Genomic DNA, 10,841 nt, shown 5'->3' with positions numbered 1-10,841 from the left:
AAATACAGTTTTTTATCTCTATGTTTGAAGCCTGAAATGTGGCAAAAGGTCGCAAAGTTCAAGGGGGCCGAATACTTTCGCAAGGCACTGTATTTACATATTAATTACCATCATGCATATATATTACCTGTGCACAATGACAAATAGAACAACTGCTCCCCCCAAAATGCAAGAAAAAACCCATTTGCCTAAATGGTTTTAAAAGTCAAGATTTTATCAGGAATTTCATGGCTTTTGCTCTAGAACCATTATTCTCTCAAGCACCAGGGATGTGACTGTTTAACTTAGCATCCTGAAGTGAATGTCAAACATTATTAGTCTCTATCATTTCTTTGTCTTAAATGTAACACGAAATCAGCACTGCAGGCGAGAGAGAACTGTGTGCTGAGAGAGTGAATGGTGAACTCAACAATTAAACAAGGCTGGTTTGCAGTTCGTACATCATATTTATGTGCATAAAGCACACAAAAAAAGGAGAGTTGTTTTTCAAAGGTGACTTGGGACCTCATCAGTTGTTATGATGTAGTGAGAGACAAGAGTAGTGAGTACAACAGAATTTGTGCAAACAGTGGGCCACTCATGCAACAGGTTTTTAAGCTGAGCACGAATCTGTGGGCCAATGTCTCCACGTCACCTTGTGAGAAATCTGAAGCTCTAATACAGCAGCTAGTTAGTGTGGTGGACACCAGCCCACAGATTTGTGCACAACTTGACTGCCTGTTGCATGAGTGGCCCACTGTTTTCACAAATTCTGTTGTACTCACTACTCTTGTCTCTCACTGCATCATAAGAGCTGATGAGGTCCCCATAAAGAAGGCCTACCTAGTGTCTTTGCAGAAGCAGGGGTTCATAGACAGATAGATCAGGGACATGGTGAGCAGCGGCAAGGTCAGACATTCTACATCCCCCTGGGCCTCACTTGTAGTGCTTGTGAGGAAAAAGGATGGAGGAACAAGGTTTTGTGTTGATTACAGAAGCATCAATGTGAAGAACCCTTCTGACGCCTACCCCATGCCTCAAATTCAGGAAATACTGGAGTCCTTACATGGAGCAACAGTATTCAGCACTATCGACCTCAAGAGCGGATACTGGCAGTTGGCCATGGACTGTGACAGCATCCAGAAGATGGCATTTGTTACTCCGGGGGGCTTATTTGAGATTCTCGCTCTTCCCTTTAGTTTGAAAAATGCTGGAGCATCGCTCCAAAGGCTCATGGAAATAGCCCTTGAAGATGTGAAGGGGAAGTGTTGCTTTGCATACATTGATGACATCATGGTGTACTCCCGCTCAGAGCAACAACACCTGGAAGACCTGAGAGCTGTGTTCAGCAGGTTGCATAAAGTTGGACTCATGGTGAACCTGAAGAAGTGAAACTTGTTCCGGAGTGGTCTACTGGCCAGATGTGAAGGGCATGTATTGGAATACACAAAGAGGTGCATTACTTGCCAGAAGTACAAGTCTCAACTGACTAAGCTGTCGTGTCATCTACAGTCTACTGCAATCAAAGAGCCAGAATACAAGCTGGGAGTGGATATAAATGGGCCTTTTACCAAAAGCAGAAGGAAACATCAGTACCTCCTAGTGGTCGTTTACTACCGTAGCAAGTGGGATGAATTGTTCCCCATAAGAGAGGTGAAAAACCCCAAAGATTGCCTCCATTCTCACTGATGAAATATGTAACAGATGGGGAACGCCTCGGACAGAGGAGCTCAGTTTACCTCCCTCCTTCTCAAACAGGTTTGCCAGATATGGGGTGTAGTCCAAAAGCTCACTACAACATACCATCCACAAACAAATCTGACAGAAATCGCATGCTGAAGACCATGATCACATACTTCGTGAAGGACAAGCACAACACTTGGGACAGCTTGTTGCCTCCTTCAACTCTGCCTGGCAGGAATAAGCAGGTTTCACACCTGCAGAAATCGCCCTCAGACGGAAGCTAAAGGGTCCGCTTGAAGAGGCTCATCAGCAAGTCACTTGATCCTGAGCAGAATGCCTACTCACTGCTTGAAAGGCAACAGCACATGCTGGAGCAGGTTAGACCCAACGTCTCCAAAACTCAAGTAAAACAGGGGTGTCGCTACAATTCCGAATGCCAATAAATTGCTTTTGAGTACGATGATCTTGAGTGAATCAGATCTGACCCACTGTCCAAAGCTGATGCTGCTTTCATGGCTAAACTAGCTCCTAAGTGGAAAGGCCCAGCCAAGATACTTAAGAGGCTCGATCAACTACTCTGTAGCTCTCCATAGCAAGCCTAACAACAGTGATGTGTATCATGTTCAAAAATGTAAACTGTATTTTGGCCCCTCAGCATAACTATTGTTATTTTAGCATTTGTGATTTTTACTTTGTGCATTTACTTTGGACAATTTTTTATGAACTGTGCAGCTTGAACTGGTAAGATCAAGCTTTATTTTCATTTTCTCCCTCCTGGATTACATTTTTGGGATATCTTACCTGGACTTGAAACTGAACTGTATTGACTTTCATTGAAGGACAGAGACTATTTTCAAATCAAATCAAATTGTATTAGTCACATTCGCCGAATACAACAGGTGTAGACCTTACAGTGAAATACTTACTTACGAGCCCCTAACCAACAGTGCAGTTTCAAAGAAATACGGATAAGAATAAGAGTAAAAGTAACAAGTAATTAAAGAGCAGCAGTAAAAAATAACAGTATATAAAAATCAAATCAAATCAAATTTTATTTGTCACATACACATGGTTAGCAGATGTTAATGCGAGTGTAGCGAAATGCTTGTGCTTCTAGTTCCGACAATGCAGTAATAACGAACAAGTAATCTAACTATCAATTCCAAAAAACTACTGTCTTATACACAGTGTAAGGGGATAAAGAATATGTACATAAGGATATATGAATGAGTGATGGTACAGAGCAGCATAGGCAAGATACAGTAGATGATATCGAGTACAGTATAACATATGAGATGAGTATGTAAACAAAGTGGCATAGTTAAAGTGGCTAGTGATACATGTATTACATAAGGATGCAGTCGATGATATAGAGTACAGTATATACGTATGCATATGAGATGAATAATGTAGGGTAAGTAACATTATATAAGGTAGCATTGTTTAAAGTGGCTAGTGATATATTTACATAATTTCCCATCAATTCCCATTATTAAAGTGGCTGGAGTTGAGTCAGTGTCATTGACAGTGTGTTGGCAGCAGCCACTCAATGTTAGTGGTGGCTGTTTAACAGTCTGATGGCCTTGAGATAGAAGCTGTTTTTCAGTCTCTCAGTCCCAGCTTTGATGCACCTGTACTGACCTCGCCTTCTGGATGACAGCGGGGTGAACAGGCAGTGGCTCGGGTGGTTGATGTCCTTGATGATCTTTATGGCTTTCCTGTAGCATCGGGTGGTGTAGGTGTCCTGGAGGGCAGGTAGTTTGCCCCCGGTGATGCGTTGTGCAGACCTCACTCCCCTCTGGAGAGCCTTACGGTTGAGGGCGGTGCAGTTGCCATACCAGGCGGTGATACAGCCCGCCAGGATGCTCTCGATTGTGCATCTGTAGAAGTTTGTGAGTGCTTTTGGTGACAAGCCGAATTTCTTCAGCCTCCTGAGGTTGAAGAGGCGCTGCTGCGCCTTCTTCACGATGCTGTCTGTGTGAGTGGACCAATTCAGTTTGTCTGTGATGTGTATGCCGAGGAACTTAAAACTTGCTACCCTCATCAGGGACATCAGGGATACAGGTGCCAGTACAGTGTCAATGTGCGGGGGCACCAGTTAGCTGAGGTAGTAAGTACATGTAAGTACAGTTATTATGGTGACTATTTTGCATTCTTATTTGTGCCATACATTTGAGTTGATCTGGTTACTACATCACCATAGGCTATAATGTAAACTTCACTGTGGTGTAGAAACCACAGCTATTAGGAAAAGCAACAGACAAGACGTTGGCTCGTCTGCAGTTTATTGCTTGGAACGTCTCCACTGTGGTTACCCTGGGTGTGATCAATGACTTGACATCTAAAAATGGACTCCTACACCTACAGAATGCAAATAGTTGAAGAATGTAGTTGGAGGATGGTCATACACTCAAGTTAACACGCTATGTATACAAACATGGGCCAACAGAACCAGTCTGCAGAGGTGTCTTTTTTATAGGGCATCATTAATATTTGTGTCAAGATACAAATATACTGAACAGAAATGTAAACACAACATGTAAAGTGTTGGTCACATGTTTCATGAGCTGAAATATACAAAAATGAATAAAATGCTTATTTCCTTGTTTACATCCTTGTTAGTGAGCATTTCTCCTTTGCCAAGATAATCCATCCGCCTGACAAGATTACCATGCTGTTTAATCAAGAAGCTGATTAAACAGCATGATCATTACACAGGTGAACCTTGTGCTTGGGACGATAAAAAGCCACTCTAAAATGTCCAGTTTTGTCACACAACACATACAGTGGGGAGAACAGGTATTTGATACACTGCTGATTTTGCAGGTTTTCCTACTTACAAAGCATGTAGAGGTCTGTCATTTTTTATCTTAGGTACACTTCAACTGTGAGAGACGGAATCTAAAACAAAAATCCTGAAAAACACATTGTATTATTTTTAAGTAATTCATTTGCATTTTATTGCGTGACATAAGTATTTGATCACCTACCAACCAGTAAGAATTCCGGCTCTCACAGACCTGTTAGTTTTTCTTTAAGAAGGCCTCCTGTTCTCCACTCATTACCTGTATTAACTGCATCTGTTTGAACTCCTTACCTGTATAAAAGACACCTGTCCAAAAGACACCTGTCCAAAAGACACCTGTCCACACACTCAATCAAACAGACTCCAACCTCTCCACAATGGCCAAGACCAGAGAGCTGTGTACGGACATCAGGGATAAAATTGTAGACCTGCACAAGGCTGGGATGGGCTACAAGACAATAGGCAAGCAGCTTGGTGAGAAGGCAACAACTGTTGGCGCAATTATTAGAAAAAGGGAAGAAGTTCAAGATGACGGTCAATCACCCTCGGTGGCTCCATGCAAGATCTCACCTCGTGGGGCATCAATGATCATGAGGAAGGTGAGGGATCAGCCCAGAACTACACGGCAGGACCTGGTCAATGACCTGAAGAGAGCTGGGACCACAGTCTCAAAGAAAACCATTAGTAACACACTATGCCGTCATGGATTAAAATCCTGCAGCGCACGCAAGGTCCCCCTGCTCAAGCCAGCGCATGTCCAGGCCCGTCTGAAGTTTGCCAATGACCATCTGGATGATCCAGAGGAGGAATGGGAGAAGGTCATGTGGTCTGATGAGACAAAAATAGAGCTTTTTTGGTCTAAACTCCACTCGCCGTGTTTGGAGGAAGAAGAAGGATGAGTACAACCCCAAGAACACCATCCCAACCGTGAAGCATGCAGGTGGAAACATTCTTTGGGGATGCTTTCCTGCAAAGAGGAAAAGACAACTGCACCGTATTGAGGGGAGGATGGATGGGCCATATATCGTGAGATCTTGGCCAACAACCTCCTTCCCTCAGTAAGAGCATTGAAGCTGGGTCTTGGCTGGGTCTTCCAGCATGACAACGACCCGAAACACACAGCCAGGGCAACTAAGGAGTGGCTCCGTAAGAAGCATCTCAAGGTCCTGGAGTGGCCTAGCCAGTCTCCAGACCTGAACCCAATAGAAAATCTTTGGAGGGAGCTGAAAGTCCGTATTGCCCAGCGACAGCCCCGAAACCTGAAGGATCTGGAGAAGGTCTGTATGGATGAGTGTGTGCAAACCTGGTCAAGAACTACAGGAAACGTATGATCTCTGTAATTGCAAGCAAAAGTTTCTGTACCAAATATTAAGTTCTGCTTTTCTGATGTATCAAATACTTATGTCATGCAATAAAATGCAAATTAATAACTTAAAAATCATACAATGTGATTTTCTGGATTTTTGTTTTAGATTCCATCTCTCACAGTTGAAGTGTACCTATGTAAAAATTACAGACCTCTACATGCTTTGTAAGTAGGAAAATCTGCAAAATCGGCAGTGTGTCTAATAGTTGTTCTCCCCACTGTAGATGTCTCAAGTTTTGAGGGACCATGCAATTGGCATGCTGGCTGCAGGAATGTCAGGAATACCATAAGCCGCCTCCAACATAATTTTAGAGAATCTAACCGGCCTCACAATCGCAGAAAATTTTCAACAACACCAGCCCAGGACCTCCACATCCGGCTTCTTCACCTGAGACCAGCCACCCGGACAGCTGATGAAACTGTGGGTTTGCACAACTGTAGAATTTCTGCAGAAACTGTCAGAAACTGTCTCAGGGTAGCTCATTTGCGTGCTCGTAGTCCTGACCAGGTTCTTGACCTGACTGCAGTTCGACTTCGTAACCAACTTCAGTGGCCAAATGCTCACCTTCGATGGCCACTGGCATGCTGGAGAAGTGTGCTCTTCACAGATGAATCCCCGTTGTGAACAGAGTGTCCCATGGTGGCAGTGGGGTTATGGTATGGGCAGGCATAAGCTACGGACAATTAACACAATTTCATATTATTGATGAAAATTTGAATGCACAGAGATACCGTGTCGAGATCCTGAGGCCCGTTGTCGTGCCATTCATCAGCCGCCCTCACCTCATGTTTCAGCATGATAATGCACAGCCCCATGTCGCAAGGATCTGTACACAATTCCTGGATGCTGCAAATATCCCAGTTCTTCCATGACCTGCATACTCACCAGACACGTCACCCATTGAGCATATTTGGGATGCTCTGGATCGACACGTACGACAGCGTGTTCGCTGTCCAATACCCAGCAACTTCGCACAGCCATTGAAGAGGAGTGAGACAACATTCCACAGGCCACAATCAACAGCCTGATCAACTCAATGCCAAGGAGATGTGTCACACTGCATGAGACAAATGGTGGTCACACCAGATACTGACTGATTTTTTGAGCCAAGCCCCTACCTTTTTTTGTAAAGGCATCTGTGAGCAACAGATGCATATCTGTATTCCCAGTCGGTTCAACAAATTGAAGGAAACGCACAGTATTATACAGAGTCATGAGTGCATGGAACTCCTTTCCATCTTATATAGCGCAAGTGAACAGCAAACCTGGTTTCAAAAACAAATAAAGCAACACCTCACATCAAAACACCTCTCCCACATGTGACCTACTTGTTATGTGTATGTACTGACATGTATGTGTAACTGATAGATGCACACACACACACACACACACACACACACACACACACACACACACACACACACACTGCATGTTCATGTTTTTAAACGTATGTAAATTGTAAAGTATTTTGTCTATAATGTATTTTCCGTTATGTGTCAGACCCCAGTAAGACTAGCTGTTGTCATTGGCGTCGGCTAATGGGGATCCTAATAAATCAAATAAAAAATCTAAACAGATTAGGGCCTCATTTATTTATTTCAATTGGCTGATTTCCTTATATGAACTATAACTCAGATTTTATTATTTTTTTAATTGTTGCATGTTGCATTTATATTTTTGTTCAGTGTAGTATTCTCTCCAATGTCACACAGGGGAAATGTGCTTAGAGTATATTAAATAACTTTATTGAAAATATGAATGGTAAAGGTCCGGCAAATGTGGGTACTGGTGAGAGAAATGTCATACATAGTTTAGGCCTTCACATAGTGGTGTTTGACATTTAAAGGTCACCATTTATTGTAACAAAAGACAAGATTTCGGGGGCTATCTGGAATGGTGTAACACGCACACATCTATGTAGCATTTCAAATCTATCACCCCCATGATATTCCCTGCTATAATCTACAATCTCTCTTGCTTGTCTCAGAGCAAGGACTGGAAAAGTTACATTCAGCATTAAAATTGACATTGTGAGAACACAATATACGCTTCAGAAAACTTCGCCATGATCTTACTTTTGAGACTATCATTTCCGTGCAATCTAAATCTGATAGGTCTACATAATGTGGTTCTAGATTAAAAATGCCATTTAGTTGATATCAAATCACAAATGTGTAGGAAAATGCAGGAAGATATGTCTGTATTACACAGGTTTGATTTGATCAACCCTGTGGCAATAGGTTGATACAATAGCATTTCAGCTTTCAGTTGTTGTACAGCCCCTGCGATTCTTAGTTTTCCTGTAGATGGCGCTAACTTTCTTCCTAACATACTGCCTGGAAATTACACACAGCACAGGGTTTAGGCTACTGTTCAGAAATGCTAGGTACATTGAAATGTGGGTTCCAATATCCAAGGTATGATCCCACTTCTTGTCCAAGACCTCTACTTCACACAGTATATCGAGTAGGGTGAAGAGTTGGAAGTCACTCCAACACATAAGGAACAGCAGCATCACAGAGCAAACGAGGACTGTGGCCTTCCTATAATTTCTATCCTCTATGTCAACACTCTCCCTCCTCTTCCACAGGGCTCTAATGATGCTACAAGTGCAGGAAATAATCACCACAACAGGTTGAATAAAGTCCACAATGTCCATCAGGAGGTTGTGGGCCAGCTTCCAAGATTCCCCAGAGTTGTCAGGATACTCCAGAATACACACCATTGTCTGAAGTTCATCAACAATTACGTGAATCGTCGCCAGAACCCCCATCAGCAGCCCAAAGAGACACAGGATGAGGCAGACCTCAACCAACTGGCCCTTATGGTCCTCACCATCGCTAAGTAGCGGTCCACACTAACCATTGCCAACAGGTAGATGCTGGTATAGAAGTTGACCAGGATAGACTGACTCTGTGTCACAGAAAGTCTCCATACGGCTAGTTGTGGTCGTTGAGGATCTTCATGACCTAGAAGAGCAGGCAGGCCAGGAGGAGCAGGTCAGGGCCAGGTTTCCCAGTTATATCTCTGATATGGGGCACTGGCCCCTCTGGAGAAGGAAAACCAGAAGGATGAAGCCATTACCCAGCAGCTTCACAATACACAGGGTAAAGATGTAGGGAGGGACTATGCTGTAGACCAGGATCCATTCTGTTGTGGAGAGGAGTCTAGATGGTGGGAAGTATTGTGCTAATGTTTTCTGACAGTAGCATTGCCATGGAGACCACCAGCTCTGTGGTCATAGGAAAATATTTTATCTGTGCTTATTATTCACTAAGAAACAACAATATTCATGTAAATATTGTGACTCTGAAGTTGGATACTGTATTTGGCATGGAAATAGAAGCCAAGGGGAAAAACACTGTAATCAATCTCCTGAACATTGTAGCCAGATATCTTTCAAAAATGTATGCTGAAGTCCAAACTCTTCAAAACTCCCTTGTAGGGTTACCGTATTCCAGTTAAACTGTGGCTGCTTAAGTATGCAGAATCTACATACATGTTTAGTATTTCTGGTGTTGTTTGACAAAAGAGGGATTTAAGCATGATGTTTTAATAAAGACATGACAGGAGTCCTTGGAGTAATTGATCACACATTTTTTTTATTACTATTTGTTCTAAAATGTGATTTAGTAACTCATGAAAGATTTATCATGTGTGACTCTGAGTAGAACATTCTTAAAAATACAGATGGCTGATCAAACAACTATGCTTTCTTCTTGTCAAGTTGATTAACCTCTAAAAAGTGGCAGTCAGTGTTTTGGTCTATCAGTATTCATTTGTACAAAATTACTTTAGTCTCCATATAATTACTTTATACAGATGCCTGGCTCACAAAGCCATCTTTTTGAATGTCATGTAATAAATTGCTTACCTAGTGTTAATTTAGTTTTAAAAGGAATTTTGTAGTGTTGTTCATCTTTAAGCTACTCACTGAGTTAGGGAGAGATCTGCAGGAAAGTTTGGTTCTGTATACAACATTCTTTGACAACCTTGTCCCAACGTGTATGTCAACTTGTTTATAAGCCATTTTCAGTTTGCCTCATGAAGCGCCAAAGGTTAGATCAGAATGTACGAATACTCAAGAGAGAACATGTTTTTTGTCAAGCGAACAGCTTGTTTGCCAAGTGTACAAACCCATTTAAGTGTACAAACCCATTTAAGTGTACAAACCCACTTTCCTTTTAGAATTATTTTAGAACATTATTATAACCTCTATAAAGTGGTCTGGAGCTTTTTGGCAGAGGTGTAAGAAAACACATACATAACTGTAGGCGGAGGGCCAAGGTACAGCCTCGGTTTATATTTCATCATGAGTCATTTCAAAGTGAATAACATTTTATTTGTCCCATCCGCCGATTACAACAAGTGTAGACTTTACCGTGAAATGCTTACTTATGAGCCCTTTCCCAACAATGCAGTTAAAAAGTAAGAAAATTAACAAATAGATCAAAATAAAATAGCATCACAATAAAATAATATTTCTGGATTATAGAGTGTAATGGTAATACATATTTTCACAGAAACGTTCTATCGGTACTATACACTGAGTGTATAAAACATTAGCAACACCTGCTCATTCCATGACAGACTGACCAGTTGAAACCAGGTGACAGCTATGATCCCTTATTGAGCTCACTTGTTAAATCCACTTCAACCAGTGTAGATGAAGGGGAGGAGACAGGTTCAAAAGTATTTTTAAGCTTTGAGAATGTAATTTTTTTTTATCCACTATTTTACCAGGTAAGTTGACTGAGAACACATTCTCATTTACAGCAACAACCTGGGGAATAGCTACAGGGGACATGGATGAATGAGCCAATTATAAACCAGGGATTATTAGGTGACCAGATTGGGAATTTAGCCAGGACACCAGGGTTAACAGCCCTACTCATACAATAAGTGCCATGGGATCTTTAACGACCTCAGAGAGTCAGGACACCTGTTTAACGTCCTATCCGAAAGACGGCACCCTACACAGGGCAGTGCCAATCACTGCCCTGGGG

At 42.2% G+C, this 10,841-nt stretch overlaps 1 pseudogene; it reads right to left on the bottom strand.

Moving 5' to 3' along the window:
* Window positions 1-8,011: 8,011 nt before the first annotated feature.
* On the bottom strand, window positions 8,012-9,678 carry LOC109893691 (B2 bradykinin receptor-like; annotated as a pseudogene).
* Window positions 9,679-10,841: the final 1,163 nt, after the last annotated feature.

This window comes from Oncorhynchus kisutch, linkage group LG7, assembly GCF_002021735.2.
Source record: "Oncorhynchus kisutch isolate 150728-3 linkage group LG7, Okis_V2, whole genome shotgun sequence".
Classification (NCBI taxonomy): Eukaryota; Metazoa; Chordata; class Actinopteri; order Salmoniformes; family Salmonidae; genus Oncorhynchus; species Oncorhynchus kisutch.
Note: the sequence above shows the minus strand (reverse complement) of the source record. Positions and strands in the feature narration are given on the sequence as shown.